Source organism: Tamandua tetradactyla, chromosome 26 (assembly GCF_023851605.1).
Source record: "Tamandua tetradactyla isolate mTamTet1 chromosome 26, mTamTet1.pri, whole genome shotgun sequence".
NCBI classification, from domain to species: domain Eukaryota; kingdom Metazoa; phylum Chordata; class Mammalia; order Pilosa; family Myrmecophagidae; genus Tamandua; species Tamandua tetradactyla.
In genome coordinates this window covers 20,030,278-20,053,385 of record NC_135352.1, presented here as the reverse complement: position 1 = coordinate 20,053,385, position 23,108 = coordinate 20,030,278, and the positions used below count along the sequence as shown (strand labels likewise).

Here is a 23,108-nt window from a genome sequence, read left to right as displayed (position 1 = left end):
CAATTTTCGCTGGTGGAACCCACAGACAGGCGTGTGCCACGAGCGCCACCTACTGGGCAGGATAGGAAGAACAGAACCCAGAGATTGCACAGAAAAATCTTTCAACCTGTGGGGTTGAACACCCGGGGAAATCTGACTAAATGCCCAGACGCCAGCAGAAGATAACGGATCACGCTCAGAAAATTGAACATATGGCCCAGTCAAACGAAGAAACCAATAGTTCAAATGAGATACAGGAGCTGAAACAACTAATGCTGAATATACAAACAGAAATGGAAAACCTCTTCAAAAACGAAATCGATAAATTGAGGGAGGACATGAAGAAGACATGGGCTGAACATAAAGAAGAAATAGAAAAACTGAAAAAACAAATCACAGAACTTATGGAAGTGAAAGATAAAGTAGAAAAGATGGAAAAAACAATGGATACCTACAATGACAGATTTAAAAAACAGAAGATAGAATTAGTGATTTGGAGGATGAAACATCTGAACTCCAAAAAGAAACAGAAACTATCCGGAAAAGAATGGAAAAATTTGAACAAGGTATCAGGGAACTCAAGGACAATGTGAACCGTACAAATATACGTGTAGTGGGTATCCCAGAAGGAGAAGAAAAGGGAAAAGGAGGAGAAAAACTAATGGAAGAAATTATCACTGAAAATTTCCCAACTCTTATGAAAGACCTAAAATTACAGATCCAAGAAGTGCAGCGCACCCCAAAGAGATTAGACACAAATAGGCGTTCCCCAAGACACTTACTAGTTAGAATGTCAGAGGTCAAAGAGAAAGAGAGGATCTTGAAGGCAGCGAGAGAAAAACAATCCGTCACATACAAGGGAAACCCAATAAGACTATGTGTAGATTTCTCAGCAGAAACCATGGAAGCTAGAAGACAGTGGGATGATATATTTAAGTTACTAAAAGAGAAAAACTGCCAGCCAAGACTCCTATATCCAGCAAAATTGTCCTTCAAAAATGAGGGAGAAATTAAAACATTCTCAGACAAAAAGTCACTAAGAGAATTTGTGACCAAGAGACCAGCTCTGCAAGAAATACTAAAGGAAGCACTAGAGTCAGATACAAAAAGACAGAAGAGAGAGACATGGAGAAAAGTGTAGAAAGAAGGAAAGTCAGATATGATATATATAATGCAAAAGGCAAAATGGTAGAGGAAAATATTATCCAAACAGTAATAACTCTAAATGTCAATGGACTGAATTCCCCAATTAAAAGACATAGACTGGCAGAATGGATTAAAAAACAGGATCCTTCTATATGCTGCCTACAGGAAACACATCTTAGACCCAAAGATAAATATAGGTTGAAAGTGAAAGGTTGGGAAAAGATATTTCATGCAAACAACAACCAGAAAAGAGCAGGAGTGGCTATACTAATATCCAACAAATTAGACTTCAAATGTAAAACAGTTAAAAGAGACAAAGAAGGACACTATATACTATTAAAAGGAACAATTAAGCAAGAAGACATAACAATCATAAATATTTACGCACCAAATCAGAATGCCCCAAAATACGTGAGGAATACACTGCAAACACTGAAGAGGGAAATAGACACATATACCATAATAGTTGGAGACTTCAATTCACCACTCTCATCAATGGACAGAACATCTACACAGAGGATCAATAAAGAAATAGAGAATCTGAATATTACTATAAATGAACTTGACTTAACAGACATTTATAGGACATTACATCCCACAACAGCAGGATACACCTTTTTTTCAAGTGCTCATGGATCATTCTCAAAGATAGACCATATGCTGGGTCACAAAGCAAGTCTTAACAAATTTAAAAATATTGAAATCATACACAACACTTTCTCGGATCATAAAGGAATGAAGTTGGAAATCAATAATAGGCGGAGGGCCAGAAAATTCATAAATACATGGAGGCTCAACAACACACTCTTAAACAACAAGTGGGTCAAAGAAGAAATTGCAAGAAATTAGTAAATACCTAGAGGCAAATGAAAATGAAGACACAACATATCAAAACTTATGGGATGCAGCAAAGGCAGTGCTAAGAGGGAAATTTATTGCCCTAAATGCCTTTATCAGAAAAGAAGAAAAGGCAAAAATGCAGGAATTAACTGTCCACTTGGAAGAACTGGAGAAAGAACAGCAAACTAATCCCAAAGCAAGCAAAAGGAAAGAAATAACAAAGATTAGAGCAGAAATAAATGAAATTGAAAACATGAAAACAATAGAGAAAATCAATAAGACCAGAAGTTGGTTCTATGAGAAAATCAACAAGATTGATGGGCACTTAGCAAGATTGACAAAAAGAAGAAGAGAGAGGATGCAAATAAATAAGATTAGAAATGAAAGAGGAGACATAACTACTGACCTCACAGAAATAAAGGAGGTAATAACAGGATACTATGAACAACTTTACGCTAATAAATACAACAATTTAGAGAAATGGACAGGTTCCTGGAAAGACATGAACAACCAACTTTGACTCAAGAAGAAATAGACGACCTCAACAAACCAATCACAAGTAAAGAGATTAAATTAGTTATTCAAAAGCTCCCTAAAAAGAAAAGTCCAGGACCAGACGGCTTCACATGTGAATTCTATCAAACATTCCAGAAAGAATTAGTACCTACTCTCCTCAAACTCTTCAACATAATCGAAGTGGAGGGAAAACTACCTAATTCATTCTATGAAGCCAACATCACCCTCATACCAAAACCAGGCAAAGATATTTCAAAAAAAGAAAACTACAGACCAATCTCTCTAATGAATACAGATGCAAAAATCCTCAATAAAATTCTAGCAAATCGTATCCAACAACACATTAAAAGAATTATACATCATGACCAAGTAGGATTCATCCCAGGTATGCAAGGATGGTTCAACATAAGAAAATCAATTAATGTAATACACCATATCAACAAATCAAAGCAGAAAAATCACATGATCATCTCAATTGATGCAGAGAAGGCATTTGACAAGATTCAACATCCTTTCCTGTTGAAAACACTTCAAAAGATTGGAATACAAGGGAACTTCCTTAAAATGATAGAGGGAATATATGAAAAACCCACAGCTAATATCATCCTCAATGGGGAAAAATTGAAAACTTTCCCCCTAAGATCAGGAACAAGACAAGGATGTCCACTATCACCTCTATTATTCAACATTGTGTTGGAAGTTCTAGCCAGAGCAATTAGGCAAGAAAAAGAAATACAAGGCATCAAAATTGGAAAGGAAGAAGTAAAACTATCACTGTTTGCAGACGATATGATACTATACGTCGAAAACCCGGAAAAATCCACGACAAAACTACTAGAGCTAATAAATGAGTACAGCAAAGTAGCAGGTTACAAGATCAACATTCAAAAATCTGTAGCTTTTCTATACACTAGTAATGAACAAACTGAGGGGGAAATCAAGAAACGAATCCCATTTACAATTGCAACTAAAAGAATAAAATACCTAGGAATAAATTTAACTAAAGAGACAAAAAACCTATATAAAGAAAACTACAAAAAACTGCTAAAAGAAATCACAGAAGACCTAAATAGATGGAAGGGCATACCGTGTTCATGGATTGGAAGACTAAATATAGTTAAGATGTCAATCCTACCTAAATTGATTTACAGATTCAATGCAATACCAATCAAAATCCCAACAACTTATTTTTCAGAAATAGAAAAACCAATAAGCAAATTTATCTGGAAGGGCAGGGTACCCCGAATTGCTAAAAACATCTTGAGGAAAAAAAACGAAGCTGGAGGTCTCGCACTGCCTGACTTTAAGGCATATTATGAAGCCACAGTGGTCAAAGCAGCATGGTATTGGCATAAAGATAGATATATCGACCAATGGAATCGAATAGAGTGCTCAGATATAGACCCTCTCATCTATGGACATTTGATCTTTGATAAGGCAGTCAAGCCAACTCACCTGGGACAGAACAGTCTCTTCAATAAATGGTGCCTAGAGAACTGGATATCCATACGCAAAAGAATGAAAGAAGACCCATCTCTCACACCCTATACAAAAGTTAACTCAAAATGGGTCAAAGATCTAAACATTAGGTCTAAGACCATAAAACAGTTAGAGGAAAATGTTGGGAGATATCTTATGGATCTTACAACTGGAGGTGGTTTTATGGACCTTAAACCTAAAGCAAGAACACTGAAGAAGGAAATAAATAAATGGGAGCTCCTCAAAATTAAACACTTTTGTGCATCAGAGAACTTCATCAAGAAAGTAGAAAGACAGCCTACACAATGGGAGACAATATTTGGAAACGACATATCAGATAAAGGTCTAGTATCCAGAATTTATAAAGAGATTATTCAACTCAACAACAAAAAGACAGCCAACCCAATTACAAAATGGGAAAAAGACTTAAACAGACACCTACCAGAAGAAGAAATACGGATGGCCAAGAGGCACATGAAGAGATGCTCAATGTCCCTGGCCATTAGAGAAATGCAAATCAAAACCACAATGAGATATCATCTCACACCCACCAGAATGGCCATTATCAACAAAACAGAAAATGACAAGTGCTGGAGAGAATGCGGAGAAAGAGGCACACTTATCCACTGTTGGTGGGAATGTCAAAGGGTGCAACCACTGTGGAAGGCAGTTTGGCGGTTCCTCAAAAAGCTGAATATAGAATTGCCATACGACCCAGCAATACCATTGCTAGGTATCTACTCAAAGGACTTAAGGGCAAAGACACAAACGGACATTTGCACACCAATGTTTATAGCAGCGTTATTTACAATTGCAAAGAGATGGAAACAGCCAAAATCTCCATCAACAGAAGAGTGGCTAAACAAACTGTGGTATATACATACGATGGAATATTATGCAGCTTTAAGACAAGATAAACTTATGAACCATGTAATAACATGGATGGAACTAGAGAATATTATGCTGAGTGAATCCAGCCAAAAACTAAAGGACAAATTCTGTATGGTCCCACTGATATGAACGAACATTCGAGAATAAACTTGAAATATGTCATTGGTAACAGAGTTCAGCAGGAGTTAGAAACAGGGTAAGACAATGGGTAATTGAAGCTGAAGGGATACAGACTGTGCAACAGGACTAGATACAAAAACTCAAAAATGGACAGCACAATAATACCTAATTGTAAAGTAATCATGTTAAAATACTGAATGAAGCTGCATCTGAGCTATAGGGTTTTTTTTGTTTTTGTTTGCTTGTTGGTTTGTTTGTTGTTGTTGTTTTTTACTATTACTACTACTTTTATTTCTTTTCTTTATATTAACATTTTATATCTTTTTCTGTTGTGTTGCTAGTTCCTCTAAACCGATGCAAATGTACTAAGAAACAATGATCATGCATCTATGTGATGATGTTAAGAATTACTGAGTGCATATGTAGAATGGTATGATTTCTAAATGTTGCGTTAATTTCTTTTTTTTTTCTTTCCGTTAATAAAAAAATAAAAATAAAAAAAATAAGATAATGTAACCTATTGCATAAAAAGTATTTGAAATATTACAATGGTTAAAAAGATTTTTCTATCTTGCTACTAATTAAATTTAAATAAAGAAAATATTCATATATTTGAACATTGTATAAATCCCAAAAAATTTGGCAATATTCTGGAGGGAACTGCCTGAAAATGTAGAGCTGTGTTCCAGTAGCCATGTTCCTTGAAGATGATTGAATAATGATATAGCTTTCACGATGTGACTGTGTGATTATGAAAACCTTGTGTCTGATGCTCCTTTTATCTACCTTGTCAACAGACGTGTAGAATATATGGAATAAAAATAAATAATAGGGGGAACAAATGTTAAAATAAATTTAGTTTGAAATGCTAGTGATCAGTGAAAGCAAGGGATAAGGGGTATGGTAGGTATAATCTTTTTTTTTTTCTGTTTTTAATTCTTTTTCTATTGTCTTTTTATTTCTTTTTCTGAATGGATGCAAATGTTTTAAGAAATGATGAATATGCAACTAGGTGATTATATTGTGAATTACTGATTAGCTATGTTAATTTTTATTTCATTTGTTAATTTTTTTAATTAATAAAAAAATTTTTGACAATATTCTCACTGTCAATGTTATATCCTAATACTAATCTATATGATATTAAGCAAGGGTATGGTGTTATTAATCACGGTTTTAGTTATTTTAAAAAGGCAACAGATTATGAAAACAGCCAAATTGTTATTTGCACTGCTTTGCTCTAATACTTCTCTAAAAATATATATGCTCAACTTTAAAAGTTAAACAGATATATATATTATATTTTGTCTATTCAGTAACATAACTGATAAATGTGTAATAATGTAGTAGAATAAATCTCTGCTATGATTTCTTAATATACAATATAACTGCTAATTATTTCTAAAAAAGCTTCATTTAAAAATACTTATAAAAATTAAAGCTCAGATTGTAAGTATTAACTATTATCATTAAATTCTGAGGTGCTTTACTCTTTCTATAACCCAATAATTCCCTGAAGCTTTAAGTATCTATATAACATCTAAAACTCAAATTTAGTTCTACAGCTCTGAAAGTTAGCATGGATCCACACAGCAATGATGAAAAAACAAAAAGAGATCAAACTCCAATTAAAGATATAATGAAGCTGATATAGTTAAAACACAGATAAATCAATATAAAAGATAAAAACAATAGTCTGTATTTTAAAGCTTTAACTTTTGTGTGATATAAAAGAAAGTTGTTTATTTTGTCCAAAATTTGTACTAATTTATCTAGTAAATTAACCTTACTAGATAATTAATCAACTTTATTTAATAAAAACCCTGGAATAAGGAAAGAATCCTGATGTTTTGTAAAAGTTAGTGTTTTATAGTCTACATTTCAGAGCGTTTGGGGCAAAAAATGAAAAAGTGTCTGCAAAGTCCCTTAAGGAACTGGGAAAGATAAAACTATTATCAGGAAGTTTTCCTGAGGCCCAGGAAGCCAAGGCCTCAATTTTAAGGCTTGCCCTTATGAAACTCATTTCTTTAATGGTAACTAAACCTACTTAGAGTTAGTGCCAGGAGCCATCTTCAGAAGATCTCTGCTGTTGCTCGAATGTGGTCTCTCTCTCTAAGCCAAACTCTGAGCTTCCCCCCATCATGGGACATAATTTCCAGGACTATTAACCTGGCACTGGCAGTGTGAAATATGACAGACCCTGGCATCACAGAGCATGGCTGGCCCTGGCACTGTGGAACATAAGCTCCAAAGATGATCCTGGCCCTGATATGAATGAACTGACCAAAAGGGGAACAGAAATAGAGTTTCAATGGCTAAGAAATTTCAAATTGAGTTGAGAGATTATTTTTGAGGTTGCTCTTCTGCCAACTTCAGCCAGATATTAAAAACTGCCATAATATGGCATATCCTAGAAACCCGAAAATATATCTAATGTTCTATAAAATTTTACTTAAGTTTGTTTTTCAGACACTTAAAACCTCCAAGTTGTTCCAATGCCAAAGAAGCTCTAAAACCCAAAGATGCTGAATTCTTCAAAAATAACAACTTATCTCATCAATTCATCCTTTTGCCCCTTGAGTCTTATTAACAACTCACTTTTCCTTAATTATCCTCCTATTAATTTTCCTCCTATAACCCCTGCCTCTCACAGTGTCTATCTAAGTTTGTTCTCAGGTCAGTTGCAGCCATGACCAGCTGCAGAATTCTGAAAACACACTCCTGCTACAACAGAAATTTAAATCCTGTTCATGTTGCAGCCCAATTAATGATGCCTCTGTTTGGCTCAAAGCAATTTTTGCTTCCCCAACTCCACCCCTTTTACAACAGGAAGTAGCCATAGAAAAGAACATGATGTCCCTACTCCTTCAAAAAATTGCTTCAAGCCGAGCAAAGACATCCCCCCAAACCTAATCCCAGCTCTGGTCAATTTTATTAAAATAAAAAGGCAGGAATATCAGGTCTCAGAAAATAAATGACATATAAAATGAATTTTGTGGCAAAGGGCCCCCTTCAGTTTCTTTCCTTCAGCAGCTTCTCTGACAAGATCTGATGTGCTGGTAAGATAGATGAGCACAAGTATGCCAGTGCTCCACCCACCAGATTCCAGAGCATGAAGTCATAATCTGCACCAGCCTGATATCTCCCAGTGATGCCTGTGGCCACACATCACCCCCCACCCTACTTGGTGCATTTTTTTCCTTTAAAACCACAAGCTTTCAGAAAGGGAGCTGGAACCATTTTTCCTTTCACTGGCAGGTTCCTCTGGTTCCCGCCTGCCTGTTCTCCTCCTGCTCTCACTCTGTTGTTTTCTCTGTCTTTCAGTAAACCCGTTAAGCTTTTAACTCACTGTCTTGTATGGAATCCTTTAATGACCCCTTGCCTAATAGTTTCATTTTACAGTTTGTTTTTCTCTATTTCTTGCTAGGATTTAGAAATACAGTTGATTTTTTTTTTTTTTTAACTTGGATCCAATCTATGACTTTACTAAATTCAGTTATTCTAATTTTTTTCATTCTTATGGATTTTTCATGTTCCCTATCACGTCATCTGTGAATGGCTACAGTTTTATTTCCTCCTTTTCAATTCTATTGTCTCTTATTTCATTTTCTCACCTAATGTACTAACCAAGACATCCAGTGTAATATTGTATAGAATGGTGTTAGTGGGCATTCTTGTCTGATTCCTGATAACAGGAATTTTTTTTTTATTTCAATTATGTGGTTCAATGTGGGTTTTTAAAATGGGTGTATTAATAATATTAGGGAAGTTCTATGTTTTATTTGTTAAAAGTTTTTTTTAATATCATGAGTGGGTGGTGAATTTTGTTAAACGCTCTTTTCTCCATCAGTATAATTAAACAATTTTTTTTTATTTTGTAAATTTGGTGAATTTTATTGATTGATTTTCTGATATTTAATGGCCCTTGCATACCTGAAATAAACCCCACTTAATATATTATCCTTCTCGTGTATTGCTGGATTCAGTTGGCTAATAGTTTCTTAAGGGTTTTAAAATCAATTTTATGCCTTTCTTATGATATCTTGAAAAATTCTGGAATTAAGGTTATGCTGGCCTCAAAAAGAATTGGAAATTGTTCTCTCTTTCTTTTTTTTTTCCCAGTTCTTTGGAAAAGTTTGAGTAAGAGTACTATTAATACTTTCTTGTTTGGAAAAATGCAACGGTATAGCCATTTCTGCCTGGACCTTTTTTTGTGTGTGAAGTATTTTAACTAATAGGTTCAATTTGTTTAACCGGGTAAGGAAATAGGCTTTCTTTCTTCTTCCGCTAGGTATGCTAACATATTTTTCAAGGAATTAATCCATTAAATTCAAATTATCAAATTCATCAATATTAAATATTTATAATTTATATAATTCAGAGGTATAGATGAGTGAGCTTTTGAAAATGAAATTATGATTATATCAGTTCCCCACTTCGATATATCATTGTTATTTCTGGCCTGGAGTTGAAGACTACATTCCTATCTTGTTCAAAGACTATGCCTAATGCCACCCCAACTCTTTTATTGTTGTGTATGTGTGTGTGTGTATGTGTGTGTGTGTTGCGGCTTCTCTCTGCTCACTGCTTTTTAGTCATAACCACCTTTTGCCAGTTTCTTAAACATCACGTGCTTTATTTCCCCAAAGGGCCTTGGCACATGCTGTTCTCTCCAGCTGAAATTGTTTCTGTGTACCTCCTCCTCCATATATCAGCACTCATAGTTATATCTGTAAAGGGTCAGCTCAAAATATCACTTCCTCAAAGAAGCATTTCCTGACCCATTTGTAGGTGGGAGATGGTTCCTAGAATTTGTACTTTTAAAAATTTCTCAGATATGTCTTATGTATTCTAAAGTTAGAGAATCTTAAAATCTGGTAGAATAAAGTATATCTGAATTAAAATTGGATGGTTACTAATATTGGGAATGGAGGAAAGTAAAATGCCTTATTTGGAGGGTATCTTAGTTTGTCAGGGCTACTACAACAAATACCACCTAATAGGTTGGCTTAACTAATAAGTATTTATTATTTCATGTTTTTCAAAGCTAGAAGTCCAAAAATCAAGATGTCAGCCAGCTGTGTTTTTTCCCAGGGTTGATAGGTTCTGGTGATGGCAGTCCTCCATCACGTGGCAGGGTCCTTAGTCTCCTCCAGTGGCTTTCTCTGACTTAAAATTTCTAGGTCTTCTGACTTCTCTGACTGTCCAAATTTCCTTTTATAAGGCCTTTAGTAATATGGATTAAGACCTACTCTGATTCAGTTTGGCCACAACTTAACTAATAACAACATCTTCAAAATTTCCTGTTTACAAAGAGGTTCATACCCACAGAAATGTGGTTTAAGAGTAAGACATGTCTTTTGTGGAGTATGTGATTCAATCCCCAACAGAGGATAAAGAGACATTTCACATGCATTTTCTGGGCCTTCATTTTTGATCCTTCAGACTGGCACCTTTTATATTTTACTAATGTACATAACAAACTTGACATGTTTTCTTTGAGGGGCAATAACATACACATATTTTGGATATTTGAGAAATGCATAACAGGAACTAGTACTGTATATAGACTTATGAGTGCAACTTTGCATTAATAAGCCCTACTCTGCTATGTGAAAGGGTCATTATTGGAATTAAAATTGAGAAAAAAGTGTCCATAATCTTTGTAAACTACAAATTTTTAAAAGAAACTATGGTTAATCTTTTTTTAAGGAGTTGTAGCATTTATCGAAGCCTTAATAATTAAAGTCAAGGTTGCAGAACAACAAAATTGCCTGAAAATCTAAGGAATGATAGATACCTTTGTGGTAATCAAATGAGGACCAATCTCAGAAACCAAGAGAAATCACACCCTTTTGCAAGCTCTTCTCTATGGACCCGATATGGTACTCACAGGAAAGATGGAGGGCAGAGTGAGAGATTCAAGCAAGTCTCTCTCATGGTATAGGCCTGAGAGAGGGACAGAGCTGGCACCATAGGAAAGGCAAGTAAGCCTTTCCCTTAAGAGGCAAAACTGCCCAAGTTAACCCAGTCTAGATCAGCTCACTCCAGCTGGCTGTGACAAAGGAGGTTGTGGTGGTTAGGTTCAGGTGTCAGTTTGGCCAGGTGAAGGAGTCTAGATCTATTGCTGTGGACATGAGCCAATGGCATGTGAACCTCATCTGTTGCTGATCACATCTGCAGTCGGCTAGGAGGCGGGCGTGCCTACTGCGATGAATGATGTTTGATTTAACTGGCTGGTGCTTAAATGAGAGAGCTCAGCACAACCAAAGCAGTTTTGCATATACCTTATCTCAGCACTGGCAGCTCAGCCCAGGCCTTCGGAGATGCAGAAAGGAATCACCCCAGGGAAAGTTGTTGAAGCCCAGAGGCCTGGAGAGAAGCCCAGAAGCCAGCAGAGATTGCCCTGTGACTTCCCGTGTAAGAAAGAACCTCAGTTGAGAGCTGCCTTTCCTCTGAAGAACTACCAAAATAACCCCCCTCTTATTCAAATCCAATCCATCTCTAGTGTGTTGCATTCCCTCAGCTAGCAAATTAGAATAGAGGTGATTAATTTTAGTATTGTATCAAATGTGTTACAATCTTCAATTTTCCATTCTCAGTACTTCTGAAGTAGAGAACCGGACCAATGCCATTTGGTCTCTGAACTTCTGTTGTAATATAAATATCTAAAACTTGAAATATACTCTAAATTCCATTGTGTGTATCTTCAGCTATATGACATAGCATCTAGAATAGTGCTGACACATAGCAGATATTCACTAAGTATTTGTTGACTAAATGAATGAATGAGCAGTAACCATTTTCCAGAAAATGAGATTATTGGTATAAGTGATATCATATATTTAATTTTTTTTTAATCTGGAAAATTTTCTCGATTGAGCATGTATTTGCTACTTAGGTTTAACCCAGATGCAATATGGGGATCTTCTTAGCTCTTTAAGTCTGAGTAGTATTCTTTCAAATACCCAATTCCATAATATGGGAAAGCCTGCAATCCTATCCCACTCAAAATTTGTGCTAATTTATAAAATGTATATTTCTATGGTTCTCCTCAATTTATATCATTTTCAATATATTCTGTCCTGTTTTGTTCATGAAAAACATATTGCAAAGCATAATTCTGTTGATCAGCATATACATACATAAACACACAAATTCACCTATACTAAGTATTTTGCAGGTTTAATAACTTGATCACAAATTTGGGGGTAGGGGTCAGGAGGGTCACTGTGACAGGGAAGGGTTAACTTTTCCTAGTCTGTTTCTTCTCTGGATCCTATCTCTGAAGGCTAATACCAGATCATGTCAATGCTCTGCAGTGACTCACTTCCCACATGGTCTAATCAAGTCGTTTCCCAAACAATGACAGTGTGATCCCTAAATTGCTTTGTCCTACTAGCTATAAGAACTCAATTTTCTCCCTCATTGCCTTCCCCCTCAAGCAAAATTGTTATAACTCCTTGCAGATTTATTTTATACATTCTTTCCTTGAGCCTTAGGTGAGTAAAAGGGAAAAAAAAAAAGGAGTAGTAACAAACATCCACTCACTTGGCCTAGCCCCTCTTTTTTCTTTCTAATCTCGGGTTAGGCAGGACTCCTCTTTGAAATCCCCCAAAGGTATTATTTCCAGAGTGTTCCATTTTGTTTACTCCTATTCAGGATACAAATTACCCATACTGTGCTTCCAGCAAGTATGGAACACCCCTTCCCTCGAACCCTAGAAACAATATAACCCATGTAGGGCTATCCTCTAATCCCTTCAGCCCATATATCCAACTGTTTTGGAGTCATGTTGAGTATGTACTTTAGCTGGGTGTGGTGATTTAATATTTAATCTAATACAAGGCAGGCAACTATCATTTAAATTCACATTTACTGGAAGAATTTCCAAAATGCTGCTAGGTGATGGCTGGGGGCCTTCGAAACTTGAGATCAGCACTAATGCTTCTTGAAACACCAACCCTAAATCTCCCCCAAATTTTGGTTAGTTCTGTGTTCTGTTTCACATTGTGGGGCTCTTGAACTCTCATCTGCTCCTTCATTTTCACCCCATGGCAGTCCCAAAGCCAAACCTTAGACTCATCACCAGTTTCCACACTAGTATAAACTCACCAAGGATTTTACAAATTGAGTAACCTATCTGAAGTTATGAGAAGCCAAAAGGAGGTTCAGGCTGTATTTGCAGCCTTCTGAGATTTTGCTGACTCACCTCTGTCTTTCCCTCACCACCCCGCACTCCTTTAACACCTCCTTCCTCATTCCTATGAAACTAATGCCTCACTGTTTCACAAGCAGGGTAGACTTGTTCTTTCTTACTTGTCATCCATGCAGCGAACAGTCTAAATACAGCATTTTCCACAGTCATTTCTCCCCTTAAAAAAAAATCTTACTATACGTAGGAAATATGTATCTATCTATATTTTGTTTTCAGAGAAGCACAACAAAAATTCATTATTGACCATCCACCAAACAATAATAGCTTCCATTAAAATTTTGGTACTCTAATTGTTATCTTTTTTTAAATGTATCTTTTCACACCAATGGAATCGTTAATTACAAAACTTTTCCTACTTTTTGTGATTTAACATCATGTTTTTATATAATCTTACATAATCTACTGTTAATGCGTATATGCCATTCCATCATGTGGCTGTTCCCTAATTTATTTAACCAGTACTCCACAATTATTGAGCATTTAGTTTTTTTCTAATTGTTTTCTGGTATAAACAATAGTATGGAAAATAACTGCCCTATACTTAAACATTTTCAGGTACAAAGATATCTTGACAATGACCTTTTAGACCTAAAGAGGAATCCAGTGCACTTGGTCTTCTCTTAGAGAGAACTGACAATTTAAAAAGTGGAGTAAGAAAAATTTTTACAAATTTAGTATCTTCAGTATGGGTTGAGGGAAAACCAATATATATTTTAAGGACCTGTATCTCTGAAGGGATTATCCCAAAGCTTCTAACTTATTCTCTCTCACTTTTTTTTAAAAGTAGAACAGATTAAATATCAGATAACATGATGGATTCTCAGACAGATTTTATTTGAAGCATTACAGCTAAGCTGTCTACAGATATTTAGTGGAAACTAGTGGCAGAATTTCATGATTCTTGTAATAAAACGAGATCAGGTTCCCAGAAGTAGTTCTTTTCTGGACTTAAAAGAGATTCAAGGAAAAGTGAGCTTTCCAAAACTATAGGCAGCAGAGAATCTCCTTCTTAGGGAATCCAAGTATTGAAATCTTGGAGATTCTAAGCACTGAAAGAATGCAACCTTTAATCTATGTTTTTGAGCCAAAAAATGTTGCCACTGTAAATATTTAAGCTATACAAAACCATGGAAATATAGTTTACCAGCTACTTCAGACTAGACCTCTTCCTAGTCTTTCTGTAGACTGTACCTAGATGTTAATGAGGGAAAAGTTTTATTTATATGTACTTCTGTGTATTGTGTGTATTATATATCATATTATATATGTATATGTAAAATATTTTATATATAATTATATATCCATACATTTATTTCATCTGTTTTACTCTTATTCATATGCTCTAAAATATTTTGCTTTTCTAATATTAAAGGAAGAGAATAAATGAACAATTATATATGAACATTTTGAAATAGTATTTGGTTCCCATCATGGAGAGGAATAAATTTGAGAAATTTTATTCTAGAAAAGTTTTTTATTTCCCTACAGAGTTGGTGTTTTAGTTTGATAAAGTCACCAGAATGCAGAATACCAGAAATATAATAGCTTTTAAAAAGGGGAATTAATTAAATTGTAAGTTTACAGTTCTAAGGCTGTGAAAATGTCCAAACTAAGGCATCCAAGGAAAGATAACTTGATTCAAGAAAGGCCACTGGGTTCAGAACACCTCTTTCAGCTGGAAAGGTATATGTCTCCTAGCTTTCTGTTCTCATTTCATAAGTCTTCTCCAGGGGTGTTTCCCTTCTGCATCTCCAAATATCTCTGGCTATGTGGGCTCTGTTGGCATTCTAGTACTTTCCAAGATGGTTCCCTCTTAAAGGGCTCCAGTAAGCAACCCCACCTAGAATGGGTGGTGACATATCTTCATGGAAAGCATCTAATCAAAAGTTGCCACCCATAGTTGGTTGGGTCACATGTCCATAAAAACAATAAAAAAAATACCACCAGCAATATTGAATGAGGGTTAAAGGACTTGGCTTTTCTGGGATATGCAACAGATTCAAACTGGCACAATTGGTTTGCTTTTTCTCTCCTAGAATTGAATACTACATAACTAATCAGGTTTCCCCTTTCAATTTTGAAATAACTTCAAAGTTATAAGAAAAATGTAAAAATAATTCAAAAAAAAAATACAGAGATCTCCAATATACCCTCATCCAGATACGTAGGTTTACCAAATTTTAACATTTTGTCATACTTGTTATCACTCTATCTATCAATCATGTATCTATTTATCTATCTATCTACCTGTCATTGGATACATCATACTTAACATTGAATACTTTCACATATGTTCACTAAGAACAGGGATGCTCATTTATGTAACCACTTTAAGTACAGTTATCAAATGTAAGAAATTTAACATTGTTGTAAAGAATGCAGTCTTAAATTTCTTTTTTTTTTTTTTTCAGTTGTCCCAATATTATCCCTTTGGGTATTTTTTTCTCTCTTATTAGATCCAGTCCAGGATCATGTATACATTTAATTGGCATTGTCTTTTTAGTCTCACTATCTTTATTTTGAATTGTGGTGACATTTATACAACATAAAATTTCTCATCTCAGCCACTCCGAAGCATACAATTCACTGGCATTAATAGCCTTCACAATATTGTACTACCATCACCATTATCCATTACCAAATTTTTCCATCACTCTAAACAGAGACTCTGCACCCTTTATGTATTAACTCCCCATTTCCCCCGTACCATATCCCATAACCAGTACCCTACTTTCTGTCTCTATGAATTTGCATATTCTAATATTTCATAGAAGGGGTATCATTCTATATCTGTCCTTTTGTGTCTGGCTTATTTCAGTAACGTGATGTCATGACGCTATAGCATGCAGCAGAACTTCATTTCTTTTTACAGCTGAATATTCCATTATATGTATGTGCCACATTTTTTTTTATTCATTCACTTGAGTTGCTTCTGCCTTTTGGCTATTGTGAGTAATGCAGTTGTGAATATTGGTGCACAAGTATTGTCTGAGCCCTTGCATTCAGTTCTTCTGGGTATATTATAGAAATTGAATTGCTGAGTATGATGGTTAAGTTCATTTGCCGACTTATCTAGGATATGGTGTGCAAATGTTTGGTCAAGCAAGTTCTGGTCCAATTGTTACTGTTAGGCTATTTCATAGATAGATTTGCATGTACAGTCAGTTGATTGTACCTATAGCTCAATGTATCTATAATCAACAAAGGAGATCACCCTCAGGAATGAGGGGAGTCTCATTATCCAATCAATTGGAAGTCTTAAAGACAGAACTAAAGATTTCAGAAGTCAGAATTCCATTCCATTAAGCTGTCTCTATTCCATTAAGCTTCTCCTGGATAATTCAACTTTGCCATCATCTGAGTTTCCAGCTTGTGGTCTTCCCTGTGGAAGGTAGGCTTGCCAATTGCCACAGTTATGTGAACTAATTCCTATAATAAACCTCTTTATAATAAATGTTTGTTCAGTTTCTCTGGAGAACCCTGACTAATACAGATTTGGGTACCTCAAGTGGTTCTTGAGATACAGAATCCCCAGGATGATATTTCTGGGCTGTTTGCAACTGGTTCTCTGATCTGGTTAGATTAAAAGCAATAATCACCCTATTTCCAGTGATAAAAGTACACACTGATCATCCATGGCATGAATTTGCAACCGATATACAGAATATCACCACCTCTACTATTTACATACTTGCAAAAGGCAAAGCTCTGGTGACAGTGTATTTGATACCATAGCATAGATTACAAAGTTAAAAAGTATAATCATGTTGGCTTGTTATTCCTAAATATTCTGAATAAAGTTGCTAAAGGAAAGGATGAGTTCCGGGCTTCAAATTCCCAGCTCAGGTGCTGCATTCATGATAGGAAAGATTCTGTGTCTGCCCTGAAATAAACTATTTCTTATAGCCATAAATTTGAGTTTTCTGAAAGACAACCACAAAAGCTCATTGTGTGAGTGACTGACTTACAACATAAATTGAATTCCTAACCTTGCAGGGCATCTGTTTGTTAAAGTGAGTGCATTGATTAGAAAGAAATGGGATCCTTAAAATTGGAATGGGGACATAGGTACTAATCATGATAGTCTTACTGGACAAAGGCCATAGATTCTTCTGCCCAGTATGCAAAAAAACCAATACCTGAGATTCCCGGATTTCAAAGAGAGAAAGAGTTTATTACTGTGCATTTAGTAGGAGAACAGACAGCCTAACAGCCCAAAATCTGTCTCCCTGAGTTTAGGGGGTTCAAGGTTTTTAAGGATTATAGCAAGGGGAAATGAGGTCATTTCAGATAGTAAGTTCAAAGCAGAAAAGGAGACAAGTGTACTCATTATCATTTCAATAGGAGAACATAAATTGAAAGAGGGGGAGGCAGAGCTATCACTTCATTACTAAAGGTGTAAATCTAAAGGAAGGAAATAGTTAATGGCCAACTTCATTAGCATTAGGACCTTTGCTGTATAAGAAAATGACCAGATAAAGGATTTAACAGCTCTTACAGTCACAAAGGCACAGGATAAGGGCTTTTACACTCATTTCAGTTATCAGGGCTTTCAGGTATTCCTCTGTCTACTCCAGTATCCCTGAAAGCAAAAAGGAATATGATTTAGTAATCAAAATCATCCCTCAAATCCTAATTTCTTCGTTACAATAGTAGGAATACTGAACTCCTAAATTCTGCTGAATCTTCTTGCCAGATAAACCTATATCCTGAGGAATCAGCCATCCCATTCAGTCTGAAGAAATTAACCCTGTTGTGCTTGAAAACTTGTAATTACATGCCCTGAAGAAACATCTTTCAAGCTTCCATCTGAGGAGAGTAACCTTGATTAACCAGGTAAAACTTTTAATGGAATGTCCTGAGGTAGTTGACTTGCAAGACACTGCTAATTCCTCTCATGACCCACCTCAGTTTGCTTTAAGGCCTATAATTACACTGAAGTCCTGCCAGGCCCTGAAAGATGAAGTAGAAAATGTGACCCATGAGGTGGTACACTGTTATATTTTTCCAATTTATACAGGACAGAAATAATGGGAATACATGTGAGGATAGATATTAAGGATGTGTGAGCGGAAGTAACAGGACTCTGTGTTTATTAAAAGCATTCCTGAAATGCTACACATTGACCTCTGCTTTCTATAAAATCATAGAGGGCTCTGTTTGACCCTAGAGTTGCCCCTTTTTCTTTGTTTTACCTAGGATCCCCTCACTTACACTTTTTAGTGATGTAAAAGGTGTAATTATGCTCCTGAAGGTAAGATTTTTCATTCCTACTTCATGCTCTGACTGTCTAAGAGTTATAGAGTAATCAAAGAGAAGATGAAATATCAGGCTAGGAGGGGGGTCAGATTTGAAGGAAATTTGTCCTCGGCTTAATCCCTTTCATACTCCCATTAACAGGTCAGCTTTTCCATTCCCTTCCTCCACCTTCATCCTGTCCTTCTTCTCTACCCCTCATCCTGCTTTTCCCAATCTCCTCAGTTCCTTGGTATTACATAATATTTTTGTTATGATCAGTTCCTGTTTTGCTAGGGAGAGGGATTGTGACTCTTTCAGGGAAAAACTCTTTTCTATTAGTAATGGTAGTTGATTTTCAATACATGATCTCATATGGGAGACACACCATTTTGCCAGCTTCTCTGTTCTGGCCTGAGTCAGCCCACAGATGGGATTACCTTCATGAAAAATGTCATGTTTTTCAAAATCACATCTTAAAAATAACAGCTTGTGAAAATATTGAATAAAAGGCAGACTGCTAAAATCTGTATAACTTATAGTCAGACACACAAGTTGTCTTCCCCTCCCTTAGAAACATCCACACATACACACATACACACATACACACATAGATTGTTGCCTTGGGAGATAATTCATACAGCCAAGGAGACTTCTCAGGGGATCATAAAATTGGTAAGCCATTTGTATGTAAGAGGGTGGGAGGTAAATCCAACAAAAATTCAAGGGACCCCACCTCGGTGAAATTTCTAGGTGTTCAAGGGTATGGGGGCATGTGCAGTATAATCTGTTAAATCTGCTCCTTCCCACAGTTGAAAAGGGGGCACGACAACTATTTGGCCTATTTAGATTTTGAAGGCAACATATTCCTCATTTGTGTCTGCTAATCCAGCCCATTTGACAAGTGACCCAAAAAGCTGCTAGATTTGATTGGAGACCAGGACTAGTAGCTGCTCTCTGCCACTGGAACTGTATGATCGAGCAGATCCAGTTGGGCCTTTAGTGCACATAGAGAAGCTGTTTGGAGGCTCTTGCAAGCCCCACAAGGAGAATCCCAGCGCAGACCTTTAAGATTTTAGAACAAAACACTGCCATCCTCTGCAGAAATTACTCTCCTTTTGAGAAATATGTTTTGGCCTGCTTCTGGGCCTTAATGGAGCTAAATACTTAACCACAGGCCACCAAGTTCCATGAGACCTAAGCTGCCCATCATGAGCAGTGTGTTGTGTAACTCAATAAGCCATAGAGTTGGGCATACACAGTAGCAACCCATCATCAAGTGAAAGTGGTATATACAAGATCTGACTTGAGCAGGCCCTGAAAGGATAAATAAGTTACATGAGGAAGTAAATGCCCATGGCCCCCACTACTGCCCCTTTACCTTCTCTTTCCTATTCTGAAGCTGTGGCCTCTTGGTAATTCCCTATGATTAGCTGACTGAGGAAGAGAATATTCAGCCCAGGTTTATAGATGGATCTGTACAAAAGGCACCACCTGGAAGTGGATAGCTGCAGCACTACAGCCTCTTTTGGGATATTCCTGACTGACAGGGTGAAATATATCCTCCCAGTGAGCACAACTTGAGCAGTGCACCTTGCTGTTCATTTTGCTTGCAAACGAGAAATGGGTGGAGATTTATTTGTATACCAATTCATGAGCTGTGGTCAGTGGTTTGGCTTAACGGTCAGGGTCTTAGAAGGAACATGATTGAAAATTGGTGACGGAAATTTGGGAGAGAGGGATGTGGATAGATCTGAATGGGCAGACAACGAAGATATTTGTATCCCATGTGAATGCTCATGAGAGCGTGACTTCAGCAGAGGAGTATTTTAATACTCAAGTAGTTAGGATGATCCATTCTGTGGATAGTAGTGAGCCTCTTTCCCCAATTACTCCTGTCATTGCTCATAAATAACATGGCCAGTTATATGGTGTTTTTGTTAGATTTTTTTTTTTAGTAACATATATATATATATATATACTATATAAAATTGCCCCTTTTAACCATATTCAAATTATATTCACAATGTTAAGCTACCAACACCATAATTCTTTACCAAAACTTTTCCATCAAACCATATAGAAACTCTGTATAATTTAGCATTAACTTTCCATATCCTGGCTCCTGGCAACCTATATTCTAATTTCTGACTCTGTAAATTAGCTTTTACTAGTATTTCATATCAATGAGAGCTTACAATATTTGTCCTTCCATTTCTGGCTTATTTCACTCAACACGATGTCCTCAAGGTTTATCCATGTTCTTGCCTGTACCAGAACTTCAGTCCTTTTTTACAGCTGCATAATATTCCATGGTGTGTATATACCACATTTTGTTTATCCATTCATCAGTTGATGGGCACTTTGGTTGCTTCCATCTTTTGGCAGTTGTGAATAATGCCCCTATGAACATTGGTGTGCAAATATTTGTTTGAGTCTCTTGTTTCACTTCTTTTGAGAATATACCTAGTAATGTGATTGCCTGTCCATATAGTAATCCTATGCTTAATTTTCTATCTTCCACAGTGGCTGAACCATTTTCTATTCCCACAAACAATAAATGAGTATTTCTATTTCTCTGCAGCCTCTCAAACACTTGAAATTTTCCATTTTTTTAAAATAGTAGTAGTTCTAGTAGGTATGAGTTTGTATTTCATTGTGGTTTTGATTTGCATGTCCTTAATAACTTCTTTTGTTCCTCAATCCTTCCAATAATGCCTGCTTTCATATTTAATTGATTTAATTTTTAAAAAAAATTTTTATTGAGAAAAATCTTCAAACACTTACTATCTATACATGGTGCACAATCAGTGGCTCACCGTATCATCATATGGTTGTGTATTCATCATGATTTGTTTTTTGATACCATTTTGAGTCCCTTCTCTTTCTGAATATACTTTTCATGTGTTTTCTTTGTGATTACCATGGCATAAAAATTTAGCATACTCAATCTATAGCAATTATACTTTATTTAATGTCAATATGATTTCAATAGCATGCACACATACTGTTCCTATGCACCTCTTTCTCCCTAACTTTTTGTACTTGTTACAAATTACATCTTTGTATATTGAATATCCCAAACCATAAATTTATAATTATTTTTCATATGTCTGTATTTTAGTATCTGTAAGAAGTAAGAAATGAAGTCACATACAAAAAATACAGTACAATGATATTGGTATTGAAAATTTCCCATATGATTACTTTTAATGGAGGTCTTTATTTCCTTATGCCACTTTGATCCATGTCCAGTGTATTTTCCTTTCAGTCTAAAGAACTCCCTTTAGCATTGCTTGTAGGGCTGGTCTAGTGATAATGAACTTCATCAGATTTTATTTATATGGATATATCTTAATCTTTCCCTCATTTTTTAACAAAGTCATACTGTATATAAAATTTTTGTTTGGGAATTGTTTTCTTTTATACATTAAATATTGCATAGCACTGCCTTCTTAATTCCATGGTTTCTAATGAATAATCAGCACTTAATTATGCTGGGTTTTCCTTGTACATAATTTGTTGTTTTACTCTTGCAGCTTTCAGGACTCTCTTTTTGTCCTTGATATTGGGTGGTTTAATTACTATGTGTCTGGGCATGGTTCTCTTTTAACTGGGGTTAACTGGACTTCTTGAATGTTCATATTCTTGTCTTTTCAATTTGGGAGGTTTTCTGCCATTTTTCTTTGAATATTACTTCTACTTCATTCTCTCTTTCTTCTCCCCTGTGACTCCAGTAATGCATGTATCGATGTGCTTAATGGCATCCCACAGGTCTCTTATGCGCTGTTCATTAATTTTTGTTGTTGTTCATTAAATTTTTGTTCTTTTCTCTTTCTACTCCTCAGCCTGCATCATTTTAATTTTCTTGTCTTCTAAATCACTGATTCTTTCTTCTGCCACCACCAATCTTTTTATTGAAACCCACTAGGGAATTTTTTCATTTCAGTTATTGTTTTCTTCCACTCCAGTATATCTGTTTGGTTCCTACTGGGAATCTCAAAGAAATTCCCTTTTTGTCCATTCGGTATTTTCCTCATGTCGTTTAGTTCTTTCTCTGTGTTTTTCTTTATCTCTTTGAACATATAGGATCATTTTTTTCTTTTCCTTAAAAACAATTTGACTGAGATGTTTTCATGCACCATACAATCCATCTAACATGCACATTCCATGGGTCACAGTACATTCACATTGTTGTATATTCATCACCACAGTCAATTTTAGATCATTTTTATTACACCAAACAGAAAAACTCCATACTCCTTAAACTCCATATTACTGACACAGTGTTGGTATTGTACCTTTGTTACAACTGATGAAAATCTGTTAAAATATTACTATTAACTATAGTCAATAATTTGTACTAGGTATTTTTCACATGCTGCACTATTGTTAACATCTTATAATAATGATATACATTTATTTTAGTTCATTGAAAAATATTCTTATAGTTGTAGTATTAACCACAGTTATCATCCACAACTATATTCACTATGTTATACAGTCCTAAAGTTTTATCCTCTAGCTTTCCTTCTAGTGACATAATGACCCTGTATTTCTCCTTTCAACACATGTATACACATAACTCAGCACTGTTAATTACACTCACAATAATATGCTACCATCACCTCTATCCATCTCCAAAAATTTACAATCATCCTAATTAAAAACTTTGCACAAATTA

General features: G+C 35.7%; 1 pseudogene across 1 annotated transcript in view; it reads left to right on the top strand.

Annotated features, from left to right (window-relative positions):
• Positions 1-23,108, top strand: part of LOC143670005 (circadian locomoter output cycles protein kaput pseudogene) — a 73,649-nt pseudogene that overhangs the window by 34,805 nt on the left and 15,736 nt on the right. Inside the window, exons 2-3 of the transcript XR_013169206.1 lie at positions 17,886-18,025; positions 18,389-18,443. The product of XR_013169206.1 is annotated as a circadian locomoter output cycles protein kaput pseudogene (transcript). The remainder of the gene's footprint in view (positions 1-17,885; positions 18,026-18,388; positions 18,444-23,108) is intronic.